The following is a 21,089-nucleotide window of genomic DNA, read 5'->3' as shown; positions in this document are numbered from 1 at the left end:
GGACCAGAACCAAGGATAGGGAAGAAAATTTTTGGTCAAGTTGAGCTTTTTAGTAGAAGCGTTGACTGTTGAGTGAATTCCTTTTAGAGATATTCAAGCTCAGACTGGATGAACAACCACAAAGGGATCTAGATGAATCGTCTTAGGAGTGTTAAAGCCGGTAATGACTTTCCGAGGCTAATAGAATAAGTTGACGTTTTCTTAAGAAAAATCTGTACACGCATACAAAAACAATTCTGCCTAAAATTTCAGAGTCCATGCTTCCCTGAATTCTATCCATTAATCCTAAATTAAGCTCACCTACTCTGGAAAGATTCCAACATTTGAGAAGAAGATGGAATAGTTGACCTTTAAGATCCCGGAGCTGTGAGAGTTCATATTTCACGATGCCATACATCTTCTATCTAAAATGAGCTTCGTTATTTTCTTCACCCCCATATTAATGCTTCTAAAATTGAGATGAGCTTAGTAATCAATATGTACATTTAATTCAGTAGGACTTTTGTTTGTTTTCTGAAGAGCTTTTACTAAATCAATGGTACAATCTCCTAATCAATAGCAACTTTGAAGTAAGAAAACACAGTACATTATTTATTGGATGATGTGTTTGGCATCGCTAAAAATAAAATTAAAAACAACGTCTCTGCCTTCAAAGAGTTGGCAATCAAAAATCTAGACCAATGTTTGTGAAATAGACTAATACCTAAATAATAGACTGATAGACTAAATAGCTAGTAATCAATCATTTGTGAGAGGGGCATTTTCCGAAGTGGATGTCAGTACAAGGCAGAGAAAATAATTAAAAGGTCTTGAGATGGAGCAAGGGTTATGAATTGAATCTATGAAAGGGTTTGGGTGCAAGGGGTGGACTTAAACATTCTAAAATATTCGGCCCAGTGGTGTGGTTGCATGCGGGAAACAAAATAGTATTTAAATCTGCCAGCAATTTATTTTAGCTGTTGGAGATTAGTTATTAAAATTATCATTGAAGTTATAAATATGATTGAATGGGGAAGGATGTAAAAAATCTGTTCTCTATTCTGGAATGAAGCTAGAAATTGTTCTTCATGCAGGTATGCCCTTTGTTTTGAGAGAATAGTTCGATAAGTCTTTTAGTTTTAGATATTTCAGGCAAGTAACTACCCATTTTTCTCAGAAAATCCTGAAACAGTGACATATTCCAAATGCTTCAGGCCAAGCATTTTTTTTCTGAATATAAAAAATTTATCATTCACGGGGGTTACAGTTGCCTCCTTGCAATGTTTCTTATATTTTTGCTGAGTGCCACATTCTTCAATTCCCATTACAGGGAAGGACATCCACGTCTAGAATCAGAGTAGAGAATACTGGGTTGGGGTCTATAATCTATAGGGTTAACTGGCCCCTGCAACATGACTGCATACCAGGCTTATAGGAAAGAGATGAACACTGAGAGACCTTCTGTGGGGGTCACAGTAATTACATTTTACAGCAGTTATTCCCAATATTCAGTTTTACTACTCCTCCATATCTGTATTATAATTCCCTCTAATCCCCAGTTTCTCATAAAGTTTTGTCAGTGCTACAATCTGATATTAGCTTTTCCTAACTAAGAGGGGGACCTGTACTGGGTCAAAGTAGATCACAGTGTAGCATGGTACAAAGAAATGTTTTCAAGCTGCAAGAGGGGATCGATGGAGAAGTTCAGGGCAGTAATCGATAAGCAGCAACCAATGCAAGTGTGCAAACACCCAAAAGAGACCCAGAAATGCATTGGGAGAGATCTGGACTTCCTGCACTCAAAATTAGGGTTTACTCTATTTTATTCAACTGCTAAAGGGAAATACAACTCCTTGGAGACTTCTGGCTTGAAGACAACAAATGTGTTTGTGGGTTTGTTTTTTGGTTTTTTTTTGCTTTTTTTTTTTTTTTTTGAGCCAGGGTCCTTAAGTTTTCTTCAGTGGCCTCAGAATATTATGAACCATTAAATTAGGTGTTGAAGGGGCACAAGAATTTCAAGCAACACAAGAAGAGATTTTATAGTAAAATAAGATTTTCTCTAAATACACATTTAAAATATACTGAGGAAAACATTTTGGAAAGTCCAGCTACGTGTTTCGTAATGGATTAGATGTAATTAGACTTTAAGACATACTATATTATGCTCCTTGGATATCATTGGCTTTTGGTTCTAATGCTCTCCCAGCAAGTCAACAGATAATGGAGCTGCCCTAGGGAGTCTATTCTTTGAGGAAGGTTGCAAAGCCCTAGGCACCTGGCTAATGACGAGCCATTTATTATTTTTGACTTCTGCACCATTAAAACAGGCTAAGCATTAAAAATGGAATTTATCCCATGAAGGTAATCAGAGATCTATATACAAAAGTAAATGAACAAAGATGTTTATCTCCGGTAACTGTAAAAAACTGAAATGAACCTAGAACCTAATAATCTAACATATTGGATTTTTTCACTAAGTTACAGTGCATCCATTTCATGAAATATAATACAGTCATCAAAAAATATGTTGCATTAAAATGTTAATAGTGACTACCATTAATAATAATGCTGATGACAGTTCTGGATGGTTTGGATTCCCTTTTCTTTATTCTTACCTGTTTCTGCACTGTGTAGAATGGTCATGATGTTTAATTTCTGCAGTAAGCAAAACAATAAAATTTGTTAAAACTGAGGTAGAAAAGAATAATCACAGGAAAGCCATTCTATATTGCTAATACAAAAGGAAGCTAGAAAAGAGTAGATGGAGAACAACAAAATCTAAAATGTAGTTATATACAGAAAAAATATTTAAAGATCATGTAGTTAAATATCGATAGGTAATTCTAATTATTGTATTATTATTCTACTGTTGTTAAAATGTTCAAGCTTTCTCCACTGAGCATAAATTAATTTTTTTAAGTTATTTTTTTTCAACGTTTATTTATTTTTGGGACAGAGAGAGACAGAGCATGAACGGGGGAGGGGCAGAGAGAGAGGGAGACACAGAATCGGAAACAGGCTCCAGGCTCTGAGCCATCAGCCCAGAGCCCGACGCGGGGCTCGAACTCACGGACAGCGAGATCGTGACCTGGCTGAAGTCGGACGCTTAACCGACTGCGCCACCCAGGCGCCCCAATTTTTTTAAGTTATTAAAAATTAAGGGGTATTAAATTTCACCCTCAGGTGAAAGGTGGCTTTTCCTTAGCTGTTACAACTCTATTACCCAGAGAAGCCCCCTTTCTCCTCTTCATTGTGAGAGCCTAACCATTTTGTAAGGTGACTCAAGACGTCACTGAGGGTATCAGGTGGGGGTACCATGTAGAAGAAAGATGGTACACTCCAATGGGCAGGCTGAAGGGAATTTAATAAAGTACTTTCTACCACATTGACAGTAAGGTTTAAGAAAACCAACAGGACTTGGGGTGCCTGGGTGGCTCAGTCTGTTGAGCTTCTGACTTTGGCTCAGGTCATGATCTCTCGGTCTGTGAGTTCGAGCCCCGCGTGGGGCTCTGTGCTGACAGCTCAGAGCCTGGAGCCTGCTTTGGATTCTGTGTCTCCCTCTCTCTCTCTGCCCCTCCCCCACTCATGCTCTGTCTCTATCTCAAAAATAAATAAACATAAAAAAATTTTTTTAAAAAGAAAGAAAACCAACAGGACATAGCACATGTAGTAGCCAAGACTAATAACAACAGGGAAACTTACAGAGAGATCCAGGGTTTGTGGGACCTGAAATTTATTTACTCATTCACTTTATGAACTTTGATGAGATGAATACAAAGTTGCAAGTAGAAATCAATGATGTAAAGGAATGTTTTCAAATGAAAAAAAATACAATAACTTACAAGTTTAAACAAAACTGACAACCTCTACAAACACCTGGAAAGTAGCAGAGTTATATGAATTAATTGCCTGATGAAATGCTATAATTTTCCCCTACATTTTTGGCTGCATATTCTTTGACTTCTTTGTCCAATGACAACGGTTTGGTTCATAAGTTGTTATTGGTAATGACATGTAAATTTTCATGATTTAAATCCAAACTGAGAAAGCCTGTAAGTCCCTTTTTCTTATTTACTTCCGTTTCAAAAATTGTTTTAGGTAATGTCATGCGAATGTTTGGAATTATTCTGAAATTATTAGGGGAAAATGTCTATCAAGTTTCTTTTACAGGTGCCCTCTATGAAGTGGAAGAGTTTTTCACCCACCAGCATTGACTCTCTATATTTCAACTTCCCCTCCAGGACCTAGTCACTTCTGCATCAGGCTTTGCAGGGTACATCACAATTAAACTTCTGGCCATGTGTTTCCTTATGGTGATACCAGATGAACAGTGGATTATAGGAGAATTTCTGGAAGCCATTTCTTTACCATGTTAACTGCGCATAACTATTCACAGAAGTGACATAAAAATGATACCCCACTAAACTCAAACTAAATGTATACCTCAGGTCCCCATAGTCAGACCCTGCCTGTTCCCAGGGTCACTCCACATCACCTGATGCAAAGAGAATTACAACACAAGGAAGGTAGAGTAGGAAGAGGAGGCAGGATTATTCTGTTTTGAACTAACTGTATCTGTTGAATTAACCATATCTGTTTTCTATTGCTGCAAAATAAATGACCACAAATTTAGCAGCTTAAAACAATGCCCATTTAGGGCCGCCTGGGTGTCTCAATTGGTTAAGCATCTGACTCTTGATTTTGGCTCAGATCATGATGTCATGGTTTGTGGGATTGAGCCCTGCATCGGGCTCTGTGGCTGACAGCTTGAAATTCTCTGTGGCCCTCCATCTCTCCCTCTCTCTGTCTCTCTCTTTCAAAATAAATAAATAAACTTAAAAAAATACTCATTTATTAGCTCACAGGTCTGTAACTCAAAAGTTCTCTGGATTCTCTGTTCAGAGTATCACAAGGCTGAAATCAAGGTGTTGGGGGGAGTCCTAACCTGGAGGCTCTGGGGATAAATCTGTTTCCAAGTTCACGAAGGTTGTGAACAGGATTTAGTACCTTGCAGCAACAGGACCCAGGTCCTTGTTTCCTTGATGACTGTCAGCTGGAGGCCTTCATCACTTCCTTAAAGTTGCCTGCAGTCCTTCTCATGGGATCTCCTCAATCTTCGAGCCAGAGTGGTGCATTGAATCCTGCTCCTGAATTAAATTTTCCAGGCTTCCTTTTCTGCCATCCATTGGAGAAAACTCAACAATTTGAAGGGCTCATGTGTTTAGATCACAACCACCCAGAAAAGTTCCTTAGCTTAACATCAACAGTGCCATATAATATGGCAATAATGGGAGCCATATCTCGTATTCACAGGCCCCAAAGATTAGGACATGCAATCTTAGGATAACTTTCAAAATTCTGACTACAAGATCTTATTTTAACAAGGTATCCAAAAATACATGACCACATTGATACCTTGTTTGGGTTCCTCTCCAGGTGTGGAAAAGCAAGTGAGGGCCACTGAGGCTCAATGCTGAGTACAACTCTGAGCTTTCTACCCATTCAGGGATAAGGAGAAGGAGTGGTCACTGGAACCCAGAGAATACGCCAACATGAAGCAGTGATTTAGTGGAGGAATGCAGCCAATCTACAGTGACTTGGCATGAAGGAGGCCCTGAGATTCGAATAAGTATCCTAATCTCACTCTGCTAGAATCTACTATTGGTTGCTTTCATTTGCCAAATCCACTGAAAATCATAAAACAAAAATGTTCATGGATGCAGTCCATGAATCTCAGGCTCCCTGGGCACACAGGAAGGTGGAAAAGTCAGAAAACAGATCTGGAGGGCAAAATGAAGACATCCAGTCCACTGATGGATCTCTTTCTCTAGTTCTTTAGTGCTTATTGACTGATGCTGTGGTGTTGGCACTCACTTGTACCCTTCCTTCTAGTACTTGAATTACTGTGTAGGTGGATAGTGACATCCCCCCCTCTAGGTGGTAAATTACATAAGAGAAGAAGACATAACTTTTACTTTACTTCCACAAACCACAACACAAAGAACAATATCTAGTTGGGCTCCTTAACAGAAGGGTCTATGTGAGCTAATCATTAAATTCTTTACTGCCAGCACTGTTTGTGGCACATAGTTAAGGAAACGATTTATCATCCAAACTGGGACACTTCTGAGAGTAGAAATGAATGCTGTTTATAATTATACTGGGTCAAAAAAGATTAGCTGGGTGTGTCCCAGACAAGGTAGGATGTATGGTTGCCAAACACATAATGGATGCTTGTTAAACACATGGATTAGTAAGTGAATGAAAGGGTAAATGAAAAGTATTACTAGAATATTGTATTAGCTCCCTCATGTCACCTTGCTCTGTGCAATCCACTTATGTTTCTATATGCTACTCTCTTGACTTTATTATTGTCTATTTATCTATATCTCTGACCTCTATCTGGATATCTAGACTGGAGTTTCTTAAGGGCGAAAATATCTTTATACCCAGCATGTCCACAACTGAGGGAACTACTTTCTACTCGCTTACACTGTTTCCTGTCTTTCCTCTCTATAAATAACTCCATCAACTCTCAGTCCCCAAAGTGATATTGCACACCCTGCTACCTTACCCCAGCAACTCCCATTTAGTCTGCTGTCAGATTTGCTAAATTGTTTCTCCTCTATGCCATTTCTATCAATTCTTTCCACATCACTGTTACTACCCTGCCCAGGCCTATATCAGATTTCTGTTGTGCTACTTGCTGCTTGCTTACTTACTACTATTATTGTGCTACTTGCTACTGGACTGCCACTTTTTCAGTCTAATTGTGACTCCATCTCTAGAATTATCTTCCCATGGTACAAATGGGATTCTATCACAAAGCGTTGTTTGATGGATGGAATACTTGTAACATAGAATCAAGCCTCCTTGAATTGACATTCAAGGACTCCCATAATCTGGCTCAATCCTTCCTTGCTAGCCTCATCCAGCACTACTCTCCCCCAGATATCCTATGTCACCAGACTTCGCCTAATGTACATTCATACTTTGGGGCATCTATAACCATAAAGCACCATAATTTACTTTTTAATGGTGTGTTGGTACTGATTTGTGTGTTTGCTAATTTCCGTTGTGTAAATACTCTCACTATGGCCAATTTCCAGTTACCAACTGTGTGTCACTGAATGCAGAGTTGGGAAGGGATGTTCATATTCTGCTGCCATGAGCCAGCTTCAACACATCACTACTCCTTTTTTCTGCTTGTAGAAAGCCTACACATCCTTCAAGGGTCATCTTATGGAAGATCCCTATGATTTTACCCTCGATTCCCAACTCTGGCCTCCTTGACTCAACTTGGACCCATTGATGGCACATTTTTCATTCTACCTTAAATCCTGGAAAGTAATTTGGCTGACAGTAAATCTCACCTAGAATGCATGAGTGAGTCCCTCACTGATACATTGTATTTTGTATTTCTCTAGTCAATCATCTTCATAAGCAGTACCTGTGCTTTAGATTCAGCACGATTTATCTATTTTGTATGGTTATACTTCCGTTACTCCATAAAAATCCTCAAGACACAACATCAATAGCATTTATTTCTTTCATTCAGTGTATAAGAGCCAAGGGGCCATGAGATATCATGATGCTAAAGAACTGTGCTTTCAGAACTATGGGATCCTACTGATTCAGTAACTTGGAATCACAGGGGTGGGCAAAATGATCTCAAACCCATCTCATGAAAATAAATTTCCCTTTGGCCATACCTTTCCTGATATCAAGAGGCATCTGTGACGTAGACATGTGTATCTCTTTTGCTCCCATGATACCTGAGCATAATTAGGTAATCTTTATGATTAAGATGAGGCAGGGAAACTGAAGGACTCCATAAAAATCTGCTTTCTGCTCCTTTTCCTCCTTCTATTCTTGCTAGGATCTGCACCCCCACCCTACTTTATACATGCCTTGTCATGCAAATAGCACATGTCCTCCTTGTAAAGGACAGGGGTTAATGGCTTCTCTAAAATAGATAACATCTAAGGAAGGATGAGGTGAGAATCACCAGAGGAAGCTACCATGTGCATATTCCAGACCACCACTGGTGCTAGCCATCTTGGCTCCAAGACCCCTGGCTTCAGGGAATGAGTGACTTATGACAGACACCTGGATCCTGTACTTGTTCTGACCAGTTCTTCCTGGATGCCTGGGAGGACACATGCTCCAGTCCATAATAAACAAACAAACAAGCAAACAATAAGTAAGTAATAAAACCCCCAGACCCCAAACAGAGATGAGACTCGTGCTCCTTCTCTTTTCCAAGTCTCCCAGATGCTCCGTCTGTATCTCTTTCTATATTTCTTCAAGAGACTCTGCTTTTGACTCCTGCTGGCTCACATCTGATTTCCATCCTGCATGAAGCCAAGGACCCTCTTTGCTGGTCCTGCAGGACCCCCTCTGGGTCCTCTGACCCAGTCTCCCTGCACCAACGGTACAGGTGCTGTCTGCAGTTTTTATAATTATTTCCTCCTCAATCTCCTTTTTATCCTTCTGGCTGTCTTTAGCTGGGTGAGATAACTTTGTTTGGTCCATATAACTATTCCCTTTCTCCTTTTAGTGGCTCCTTTAAAATCAAATTTCCCAAACTGAGCTATCAGACCTCATCATAAAGTCTCCCTCTTCACTCAGTGAGTTATATGTATATAGGATGGTCATCTTAATCCCCTTGAGAGAAGCAAGACACATGGAGAGAAAAATCTCTTGTTGAATCAAATAATGGTTCAAGCGGGGATAAAATAGAGATCTGGTTGTGGTTGTTGTTGTTGTTGTTGTTGTTGTTGTTTTAATTCAGTATTTTCCTGCCTTTACACCATTCTAAGCTAGTTGAAGGATAAGCTAGCTGCAGGTTGTCCTGATACAGTGAACAGACAGAAGGGCATCTTCCTATAATATTCCTGATGAAGGTTTATTTTCATGTGCCTGGAATGTTCTCCATATACCAGTAGCCCTGCTATTGAACTGTTGTCAAAAAATAAATGCCTCCAAATCACAATTGCTTTGAAACCAAAATCATTTTTGGCAGACACCCTCCAACACCTCACAGCACTGAGCTGGCTCCTTGCTAACAACTTCAAAAGCAGATCGATTCATTTGATTACTTTATTACATCTCACTGGTTTCTCTCTGAGAGTTCACCATGGTGCCCTAAGTTTCAAAGTTCGGTGTTATTAAAATGTGCTGTGGAGGTATTTTTAAATGATCGTGTTGGGTGATAGGAAAAATCTCCTGGGAAAATATTCCAGGTCAGCGGAAGGAAGGAAGGAAGGAAGGAAGGAAGGAAGGAAGGAAGGGGGAAAGGGAGGGAGGGGAGAAAGGATGGGGTGAAGTGTGGAGAGGGAGGGAGGGAAGGAAGGAAGGAGGAAGGGAGGAAAAAATAAACAAAAATAGTAACAAAGATGAAAGAATAAAAGAAGACACTGTGTACACACCTGTCTCCTTATTAGATTTGGAGATTGTGTCTCATTCATTATAAGGTTGGGCACACAGTAGATGCTTAATAGTATTGCTAATACACTCTTTTAACCATCTCCCTCCCCCTAATCTTTTCTACCACGGTTTGCTCCAGGCAGAAGGATTAGCCTTTGGATATACATACACTTCAGTGAGTCCTCAGGGCTCTGACACTGACCAAGCCATTATTGCTTGATTCTATTAAAGCAAGAAAGCAATTTGCATTTGTTAAATGTTTCGCAGGTCCAAGGAATTTCTCTGTATCTCTTATATGGCACATCAAATAATCTCCACAACCACCTTTTAAAGCATCCTTATCTCTCACGGATGAGACACCTAATATCAAAGCAGTTCAGAAAGTTTCCAAAAATCACATTGGTAAAGTTTCCAAAAATCACATTGGTAAACAGTGAAATCAGAATTTCAACTCATAACTATCTAAGCCCTACACACTATTTTGCAGGTAATACTTTAATGTCTTACAACGTACAGTGTTTGATATTTAGCGAAAATAAAATTCTGAAGCATTAACTTGCTGGCATCTTGGAACTACCCTCTGAATCTGGAAGAGTGAAGAAGGGCAAACCGAAGCCAGGATAAAGTGCCTACTGTAAGGTCAGTTCAGTTCATACTGGATCAGGGCATTAACCAAGCTCTTCAGGAGACTGGACAATTAGTGCTAAGGAATGTAGGGTTCAGTGTCAGACATAGCTGATTGGGGGCCCTTCACCACCAATTTCTTCATTCAGTAAATATTTACACAACTCCTATGTGCTGGTCCTGGTCTGAGTGCTGGAAACTGTGAACAAAACTGAGAAGGCCCTGCTTTAGGCGAGGCTACACTCTATTTGGGGAAGACAAAGGATGGATGGATGGATGGATGGATGGATGGATGGATGATACTTAGATAAGATTATATTAGGTCATTTCAAATAGTGACAGAAAGACTAAAGCAAAGTCACGTGACAGAATAAAGGGCAAGGTGACCTTGAATAATGTGATAAAGCAGGGTCTCCAAGAGGAGGTGACCGCTGAGCTGACTCTTTCACAACAGAAGCAGCCAGTCACACAAAGACTTGAAGGAAGAGGGGATCAAACAGAAGGAACAGCACGTGCAAAGGTTTTGAAGGAGGAATGAACTTCAGTGTCTGAGGAATAGCCCCTTACCGGTTGATTTCCCTTGGGCAAGTTATCACGTTTCTCTGGGCTGCATTTTCCTCATTGCTGGAAATGACAACAAGACTTCCTTTACAGGACCTGGTAAATGACAAGCCCTCGGTAAATGCTGAATAAATGACATTGATTCCTTTCTTTGTTCATTTCACACATTGCTCAGCATCATGTCTAAATAGGCCATCTGGGCAATTTTCCATTCCCAGGGTTATCTGTCCCTTCTACCAATTAAAAAAAAAACAAATAGACAAAAAAATCCAAGTTGCATTTACTTGAGTGCCTTATCCAGGTGCAAAGTCAAGCTCAGCCAGGGCATCTGGGCTTGCTTCTCTGTCCTTGATCTGACAGTCTGGATTTGCTCTCAGAATATTTGCTGTCTTAACATGCCTCTCTCCAGATGCAGGGCATTAATTCTGAATCAGCTCCCCCTACTTTCCTGTCAGAGGTTGTCATTTGCAGAGCGGATGATGGAAGGACTGAGTGATAGATGGCAGTCCCTTCAGAGCCTGTCAGCTTCATTCTCAAAGCAGGCACTGAAAAATGCAAGGCTGGTGCCAAGCCACAGGGCTCAGGGAGGGAGTATCAGCGCCTTTCCCAAGGCTCAGATAATGAAAATCCGCTGGTCAGTATCACATTGCAGTCTAAGTAGGACACAGTAATCCTGATTACAATGTTAATAACAATACACTGTATCCCTGAGCACTTACTCAACAGCCCTGGCACATCAATAAAACTTTTTTTCTCCATCCATTCAGTAGATAATTTACTAAACACCCAGTGTGTGCCAACAATCCTACAAGGTTCCCAGATTGGAGAAATGAATGAGACAAAGTCCTTACCTTGATGAGACTAACATTTAAAAGAGGGACATGAACACTAAATAATCAAATAATATGCTATGCCAGGTTGTAAAGGCTTAGAAGGAAAAGAAAGCAGGGAAAGTGATTAGGAGGTACAGAAACAGGAGAGGCAAGTTTAGATTGGTGGGTGGTGAGGGAAAGCATCCAAGAAGGGGACCCTCTAGGCAGAGACCTGAGCACAATGAGGGTCCAGCCACAGAAGAGCCTGCAGTAAAGTTCCAGAGAGGGCTGAGAGGAGCCAAAGGCCATGTAGAAGGGGAAAGGAGGGATGTGCTTCTCAAAATTAGTAGAGCCTCAGTCATCTCCTACTTGGGTCTCCTACCTGGAGAGCATCCCTGCCCTATGACAGGTTTCTCAACTTCAGCACTACTGACATTTAGGGTGGGATAAGTCTTTGTAGCGGGAGGATGGGGGGGTGGGGGTTGTCCTATGTGTCGTAAGGTGTTTGACAGCATCTCTGATCTCCACCCATTAGATGCCAGTAGCACCTGCCCCCTTGTGACAACCAAGGTCCCCTTTCCCTTGGTTTCCCGCATCATTTCTCTGATTCTTTTCAGGTGCTCTTAGCTATAGGTCGGGTACTTCAGATCAAACTTGGGGTTATGCAGAGACTCCCTGATACTAGGGATCCCAGTTGTACATCCATTTTAGGATGTGCATAGAGGAGGATGTGCAAGAATCGAATGGAGCTAATTAAGGTTTCAAGTCCCCTCTCTTGTACGGTCCCATTCCATAGTTCCATCCCTAATCTCCTGCTCATAATTCTGTACCTATTTTCATAAAATGAATCCCCCAAATTTATAAGCTGAAGACCCCATAAAACATCCATCTCTGGATAGTCATGTGAGCACAACTCACACAGTTTACAAACGGGATCAGTGCTGTGGTGACTGTCTGCATTTCTCCTGCCTCTCCTGTCACTCAACCCTTACTGCCTTGCTCTAAAGTCCTGGAATATGCCTTTGTTGTTTTTTGGTTGTTTTTACGTTGAGGTTGGGGGCCGGGGGCGGAGAAGTTTGTCTTCTCCAGTAGAGTATGTTTTACAAAAGAAGAGACATATCTGTCCTATTCTTCTTTGTATCAAGTGCATTGCATGAAACAGGGAGAGTGTTTAACAGGTAATTTGTATTGAAGGCACAAAACAAGAAAACCCAACATGCATTGAGGGATTGCCAATCCCAGATTTTCACAGCGTGGTCTTCACAGCCTCAGCAGCATCTGGGAACTAATTAGAAAAGTGCAAATTCTCAGGCCTCACCCCGGATTTACCATGTCAAAAACTAATGGGGATGGGCCCCTGAGTGAGTTTTCACAAGCCCTCTGGGTGAGTCAGAAATAACTTGACAGATAATAGTAGAAATATGTACAATGCTACCTGATAGAATTCGCCAAGAGAAATTCCCTAAGGTGGAGCATTATTACTCTGCCCATTTTATAGATTTGAAGAGTAAGAGTCAGAAACATTACTTCACCCAAGGTCCATACAGGAAGCAAGTAGAAAAGCAGAGATTTCAATGCTGGAATGTCTGACTTCAACATCCACCTCCTTTCCCTTGTAACACATTTATTCTTGTGGGAAGGTTCCAAAATAATTGATGTCAAATCCCTTTGGAGAACAAATAAAAGCCCTATACAACTGTGAAACGGTGTTATTACCAGCAAAAGTAATAACCATCATCATAAGGAACACTTCTTGGCATATTTCTGTTGTGTGCAGTCCTGAGGACAGCGACATCCTGTTACGGCTTTTCCGAGACGCAGAAGGGTTAATGAGCCTCCCAGAAGCCCTGACTTCCTCCCCGTGAGTCACTGGGCACAGAGGAGACCAGGTACGTGGGTGTATTAACACACACAGCACAGCAGGCTTGCGTGCACGTGCGCATCCCTAGTGGGAGTGAAATGAAAATAGAACTGGAAAGCAAAACCCCTTCTTTTGCTGCCTGTCTCTCCCTGTCACCTGTCATAAATCTTCGAGACCAGCGTTCTATGGGCAAATGAGATTCTCCCAACCCATGGCATGTGGCTTTTGGAACACCGGTCTAATGTCTAGCAGCGCACTTTCTGTGAATGCTTTGTGTCGTGTATGGATATTAGTTAGCATCAGCCACCCGAGTCTGTGCTGGAGAAAGACAAATACAAAGAAAAGCAGAAAAAAGTAAGATAACTGGCTATTTATATCTGCTCTGTCGGAAGTGGTGACAGGTATAATTACTGAGTAGAAATTACAGGGCTCATTCCAGTGGCGTCCCCCCCCCCCCCCCGCTGTTTTCGGGAGGATAAAAGATTGAAAGTGTTCCTGACATCTCTTCAAAGAGAGGATGCTCTGGCATTCACTTCCAGTTACTTTGAGATTGATTAAAAGCAATTTCCTGTTGTTCATAGTTGAACCAAGGGGGCTTTCCTGGTCCCCTAGATTCAGTGAAACCTTTTCGAAGGGACAGCATCTTTTTGAGCACTCGCGTCTTCCCATCGGCTCCCTGCCCCAGGTCCAGGTCCTAAGCTCCAGGGTCCTTTCCCTCCAAAGAAAAACAAGCTGCTAAATTAATGCACATAAAAATGTCACTGATTTAACTGACCCTAATCCCAGGGGTATTTGCAGTAAAAGCACATAAGGTAAAATCTTGTGGTATTAGAACTAGAAGGGGCCTAAAAATCCTCTACCTCCGTGATTTCCAAACAGAACCAATTATCAGGGGTCCCTTTGGATAAATAAGTTCCCCCAGAACTACTCAGGCCTAAGGACCCAGACTCTCTAGGAGCCAGACACAGGAACTTGTCATGTGATAAAGTTCCCAGGTCATTTTGGTTTACAGAGCTTTAAGAAACACTGATCTGCCCCAAACATCTTATTTTTTAGGGGTAGGATATGAATGGAAAAGGGCAGACGGGTGAGGCACTTGGCTAAAAATTTTAAAACCTCAGCAAGGAAGATAAATAACATTTTAATGCAATATTTTTTTAAAATTGAAAGTAATGCCAATATTCCATGGTAAACAAAAAATTAGTTTTAAATGAAGACAGGATCAATACTACTGATTTATCCTTTGTGCTCAGGCTTTAGAATATGGCTTAGCATGAGCCATTTTTGAACACATTATTTTAGAATACCATTCATCTTGATTGCTGAGTTTTTTGGTACCACTTTAAATTTTACACCCAAAGGGAATGCCTTGCTCACCTCACCCTATATTTTGGCAAATATCGAAATGTGATGGCTGTGAATATGTATATACAATGTAGAGAAGTCAGTTTTTCGGCCAATGATGGTTTCTGTGTATACATTTTTTTTTTTTTGCTTCTTCTTTTTTTTTCTTAATCAAATTATCTACCAGCATTTTAAAGTAGGGAGATTTACAGGCACCTGAGTGGCTCAATCAGTTAAGCATCAGACTCTTGGTTTCAGCTCAGGTCATGATGTCCCGGTTCCATGAGTTTGAGCCCCACATCAGGCTCTGTGCTGACAGCGTAGAGCCTGCTTGGGATTCCTTCTCTCTTCCTCTCTCTCTGCTCTCCCCCTGCTCACCTGTCTCTCTCTCAAAAATAAATTAATTTTTTAAAAAGTAGGGAGATTTGACATTTTTAAAAAATTACATTTTATTGTGAAAAATCAGGTTGTTGTTGTTGTTGATGATGTTTTTTCCTAGACCCATATATCCTCATGACATCTATTGGCGAGAAGTGGTTGCTGCCCCCTTTCAGACCAAGCAAGGACCATTTGTCATAGTCAACACCACGTGCCCTGACTAGTCTCTGTGGACATTTGATTTTTGCGATCCCAGATAAAGCAGAAGACCACATAAAGAAACAGTGGCAAGACACTGTGTAACCCAGCTTATTCCTTTCTTCAGCAGATACAGATAGTTACACCGTGCTTCAACATGGCAGACACTAGCCAGGCAAGGTCTCTCTGAATGGCACCATAACTGCTACCTGGTTCATTTATCTCTGCTCTTAGCCCCACTGGCAAGCTCAATCTTGCCCCAGGCTCTGGGATCAATATTTTCAAGTGGGGAAATTAAAGACACAGAAGTAAGACAGATGTGTGGTTGATTCTGCTTTACATTGGTTTCTTAAACGACTTTGACCTAAAACTTTCCCACTCAGCCTTTTCATTTTCTAGCAGAGAAGGCTCAGTTTTGACCCTTTTCCGGGATTCTGGGGTCCTTGCCCTTCCTCCTATGGCGGAGACCTCAGTATTCCAGGCACTGGGTATTCCTGTCATTGTGGAGATGGCAGATTTGGCCTGGGCCCTCTAGGCTGTTGACAAACATGTATGGAGTGCTTTTGGTGTGCAAGACTCTGGTGCCACAAAAATTTACAGTACAGGCAGAATTACTCTCCTCATGGAACTTTTAATCCGGTAGAGGCCACAACAAGTACACAGGCCCCTCACCATACTGACCCTCACTGAATTTTCCAACAAATTATCTTACCAATTTCCTCAAGGCTACAACCCTCAAATGCTTAAAGGAGTATGGCATTGCAAAAATGAATGAAGGAGACTCAGAAAATGAAAGGAAGTATTAGGCACCGTGAAGAAATAGAGAGTACTGTCCCTATTTGATGGTATTCAAATTCATCATTTAAAAAATTTTTTTTCTTACATTTATTTAGTTTTGAGAAACAGAGTGAGACAAAGCGTGAGAGGGGGAGGGGCAGAGAGAGAAGGAGACACAGAATCTGAAGCAGGCTCCAGGCTCTGAGCAAGCAGTCAGCACAGAGCCTGATGCGGGGCTCGAACCCACAAACAAACAGTGATATCATGACCTGAGCCGAAGTCGGACACGCAACCTACTGAGCCACCCAGGTGCCCCTCAAATTTCATACTTTTTAAAAGTTTATTTTTGAGAGAAAGAGAAGGAGAGGGAGGAGCAGAGAGAGAGGGAGATAGTCCCAAGCAGGCTGCCCGCTGTCAGCACAGAAGCCCACGCAGGGCTCAAACTCACGAACCCCGTGAGCTGAAATCAAGAGTCAGATGCTTAAACACCTGAGCCACCCATGCACCCCCTCAAATTCATATTAAAAAATAATGTATGGAGGCCCACCAAAAGACATTTGCTGACAGAATTTCGCTTCTGGATCAACCTGCCTAGAGGCTCACCAGACTCCTTCCTGCAGCTTTGCAGTCCTTCTCTGACTCTTGTCTGCTGGTTCTGCTGGTCTCTAGCAGAATTACCTACTGAGTCCAAGCAAATTACCTGTCCCAGCTCCATCCAGACAGCCCTAGATGTGGCTGTAGTCCATGTCTCCAAGCTAACCAACACCAACCCCATTCACCTGTCCGTGTCCTTAAACTATTCCTGTGTCATGGATCCCTGTGGCAAGATAATGAAGTCTATGGGCTCATTCTCAGAATGCTTTTAAGACCTAAATTAAAATGCATATGATTACACTGGAAATCAGATATATTGAAAAATAGATTTAAAATATTAAGGATGATACATTTGAAAATAGGAATGTATGTGCTCCTACGCTGATGCATTAAATGACAAGATATGGCAGGATGTCTATAAGTACCATAATTTCAAAGTAGCAAGGAGAAAAAATATTGAGATATAGTAACTACAATAAGATATGAAAAATATCTATGGTTTCTATTGGTGACAAAGTCTCAGGTGCTGCCAATACTATTATGGTCTGTTGTGTATATTTGCAATGAAGGAAATCTCATTTACAATAGGGCTTAGTGAAAATAAAGCTGCAGTGTTTTTGCCACCCATGTTCATGAGGACCTAGAATTCTGAGGACTCTTTTGAGATCCATGGAAAAGATTCTTTGACCTGGAGAAACCCTTTCCAAAGTGCATCGCAAGGCTCTGTCGGCCTTCAGGGTACATCTAATGTCAGGAACACTGAAAATGCTAACTTCTTTTTTCATTGAATTAGACTAGAAGTACCCAATGGGATGTTAAATCAGGTAGCCACAGCATTCCCATATACTGCTGGTAGGGGTGTAAATTCGTATGACTTGATCGTTAGGCTATGTGTTTCAAAAGTCTTGGAAAAGTCAAAATTCCTTTTGACCCTGCAATTCCGCTTCTCAAATGTATCCTAAGGAACTAATGAGACGTGTGTGCAAAGCTTTAAGCACGAGGCTATTCATGCCCGGCTGTGTAAGAAATAATACACATCCAATAGAAAATGATGCAGAACCGTGATTACTGACATGAAAAGATGGCAAATAACAAGTAAAAGCAGGATGGGCATAAAAATAATTGCATATGCACATATTTGCACAGAAAAAAGCTTGGAAGGATATACACCAATTCTCTCCATGGTGATTTCTGGTGATTTAACATTGATTTTGCATGCTCTTATCCTTCTTTTTACCCCCTGACAATGTATTGTAGGATAATGTATTATTTGTGTAAATAAACAGAAAAAAAAAGGAAAGGGACAGAAATGTTGCCATATAGAGAACTTATTTATTCTGTTTGGGAAGATATTTCCTGGGGATATTTCTGTGTTTACATATTCTTACTCATTCAAAACCAGGTGACAATCATTATTGTAGATCCTAAGAATGCAAAATTGAACAAGGCAAACTAGGTGCCTTATCTTATGGAACTTACTTTCTAGTGCAGAAAGCAGTAAATTATCCAACCAACAAATGCATAAACAACAATGTATTGGGCAGAGATAAATGCTTTGAAAAAAAAAGGAAAAAAAACAGATGGAGGAAATAAGGAATAGATGGGGTGGCAAGGGAGGCTTCCTAGGTTGAGGGTCAGTCCTTTCCATGGCAATAACATTTAAGTGGAAAGACAGCGCGAAGCAGCTGTCTATAGATCTGGACTGGGGAAGAGCATTCAATCTATACACAGGGAAAAGCTAATTTGAGGTTTTAGGGCCTGGAGTGTGTGACGACAAGAAACATGAGTGTGTCTGGGATATAGTGAGAAAGGCAAAAAGTAGCACTGGACAACAGTGGGTAAGTACTCAAGGGCCAAATCGTTTGGGGCCTTGAGACCATGGTAAAGTGTTTGAATGTTATTCTAAGTGCATGTTCCAAATCATTGAACTTTAGTGGTTTAGTGGTTTGTTACGAAACATTATTGTAGGAATACTAATACAAGGAGCAATGGGAAGGCATTGAAGGCCGTTAAGCAGAGGGTTGGCAATATGGATTTATATTTTAAAAATTATTTTGGGGGCTCCCAAAATCTGACTCCTGACTTTGGCTCAGGTCATGATCTCACGCTTCGTGGGATCGAGCCCCGCAGTAGGCTCTGTGCTGACAGCACAGGGGCTGCTTGGGATTCTTTCCCTCCCTCTCTCTCTGCCTTTCCCCAGCTCGCTCTCTCCCCACTCCCCCTCAAAATAAATAAATAAACATTTAAAAATATTTTTCCTGCTGTGTGTATAGTGGATTAAAGAGGTAAGGGTAGAAATAAAGAGACCAACTGGGAACCTAATATATTTATTTTGGTGAGAGATGATGATGGTACCATTTATCGCAATGGCAATGACCAGGATAGAAACAATGGGTGTTTTAGACCTGGGAAGTGGTGTTCCACATGTAGGGAGACCACCATCTAGAGCACTGTTTTAGCCTTATTGTTTGCTTTCATTTAAAATATGATTTCTCTGAGAGTTCAGACATTTCTTTCACAGCTTCCTAATCCCATACTCTTGGTATCCCCCTTCTGAGCATGAGTTCCCAGTAACCTTGTTAGAAAACAGTGGAACTGAGGAAAGAGAATGCCATTACTGTGGTCTGAGAAGTGAGAAGGCACACGCACCTTGGAACTCTTAGTTATTACTCCAACCTCCCATACAACAAAGCAACTTTTCCCAAAATACCACCCACAGAGCACAATTTCTGCAAGGCATGAAGAACATCCTCTGAAAACAGCAAGGCTTTCTTCCTTTTGTCACAGAGCGTCCCACAATCCTAGCATTCTGCATGATGTACGTTGGGAAATGTAAACCACAAGATTTTCCTCATTACCCACCACACTCCATGAAACTGAGTCAGTCAGCGAAATCAGCTCTTGTTCACAGTCAGTCACTACTGGGTTGAAGACCTACCTAACCTTACGAGAGAGCCTACTCTTGGAAATCTCTAGTTGCAAGTCCCTTCCCCTGGAACTGAGATAACCTCCTTGATGTTTTCACTCACTGACAGTGGTGCTTTCCATGGAGGTATAGAGAACTAAGCTCCTTCATTATCCACAGGAGATGCCTCTACATTTGAATGTTGTCTTGGGTCTACCCTTCTTCCAAAGCCTCCTCTGCTGGGAGCTGAATATTGGTATTTCATTCCATCATTTCTCCATATCCAACCTCTGACTGGTCTGCAACATAGCTCACACCTCTTTCATTGTCATGTCATTGTTTACGTGCCCCAGTCCCCAAATATCACAAGAATAGCTATTATGAGGTATACCTTCTGCTACACTCTACCATGTCTAGAACAATGCCCTCCACATAGGAGAATGTGAATGAACCTTTGATGAATTGATTTAATATATTTGAAGGCAGCTCTTATGTTGTTTCTAAGCCTGCTCATTTCCAGTTCACTCAACCTAGGTTCTTTGGAGAAAGTTCACGTTATAGAACTGAAACTAAGCTGGTATTTCACTTTGAATGGCATGTGAGAACTCGAATGGAAGTTCTAAAAACATAGGCATGCTGCATAAGTTCCTTAACAAACGGGGGGTGGGGTGGGTAGAGATCCAGGAAATACTCTGTTCTTTCAATTTCTCTCTTCTCTTTGGTTCTACTGGGAATCATGTTGGTTTGTTACCTAGCAACACAGAGCTTATCACTGGGCAATTTACAAGCATTTCTCATTTGTCATCATTTGTCTAATCAGATCTGATCATAAATAAAATCTGCACACAATCAACTGACTTCTGTTTGTAATTAGAATCTATCTCCATCAGGGGGAGGACGCTAATAGTCTTACACCTTGCATGTGTTGATTTATTTGTGCCTTTTTGTCATTTTCTAACATGCTACCCCTCACTATCTTACATGATTCAATCTGTCTTGATTCCCTTCAGCAAAATTCCGTCTTTTATTGTGAGTTGCTATCAATCCAGGTGTCTTTGGATGAAATTTGTAGGTCATCTCTGCTCATTTATTCTGAACATATCATCTGTGCAAGGTGACTTAATTTTGCGATATACTGCTTATGTTTAACATAGCTTCTTGCTTCTTTTCTATCATACTAGCTTTGCCTACTTAAGTCAATGCTGCAAACATTTCTTATTATGAATTGCAGTGGCCATGAATTGTTTTGTATGTCTGGCATTACTCTCTTCTTTATTCTTTAACAACAATCCCATTCTTTTGTGAATTCCAACCATAAAAGTATGGTTTGGGCTGCAGAGCTGAATATTCTATAACTTTGGTCATAGAAATAGATACTAAAAAAAAAATTGCTAGTTCTTATACCCCCATTCCCTGGTCACAGTGCTTGGTCCATGATTGGCCCATGACACAAGCCAGACCAGTCTTTTGGGAATTGTCCAAGTGAAGGTGACAAAAACAGTCCTTTCCTTCTTACTTCTCCAAAATAAAATATTGGCCCTGTGTTTCCTGTGGACATATGCCCTCCATGTGGGGAAGGCCCATCTGCAGAGAATATAGAACAAAGAGGAGAGGCTAAGGGTTATAC

General features: G+C 41.0%; 1 long non-coding RNA gene across 1 annotated transcript; it reads left to right on the top strand.

The window, feature by feature from the left end:
* Positions 1–9,888: 9,888 nt before the first annotated feature.
* On the top strand, positions 9,889–15,452 carry LOC113603283 (uncharacterized). The gene is made up of 3 exons (XR_003424864.2): positions 9,889–10,047; positions 13,183–13,294; positions 15,110–15,452. It is a non-coding gene; the product is annotated as an uncharacterized LOC113603283 (long non-coding RNA).
* The last annotated feature ends 5,637 nt before the right edge of the window (positions 15,453–21,089 follow it).

Source organism: Acinonyx jubatus, chromosome A1 (genome assembly GCF_027475565.1).
Source record: "Acinonyx jubatus isolate Ajub_Pintada_27869175 chromosome A1, VMU_Ajub_asm_v1.0, whole genome shotgun sequence".
NCBI classification, from domain to species: Eukaryota; Metazoa; Chordata; class Mammalia; order Carnivora; family Felidae; genus Acinonyx; species Acinonyx jubatus.
The sequence above is the reverse complement of the archived record's forward strand: the minus strand, read 5'-3'. Positions and strand labels throughout refer to the sequence as shown.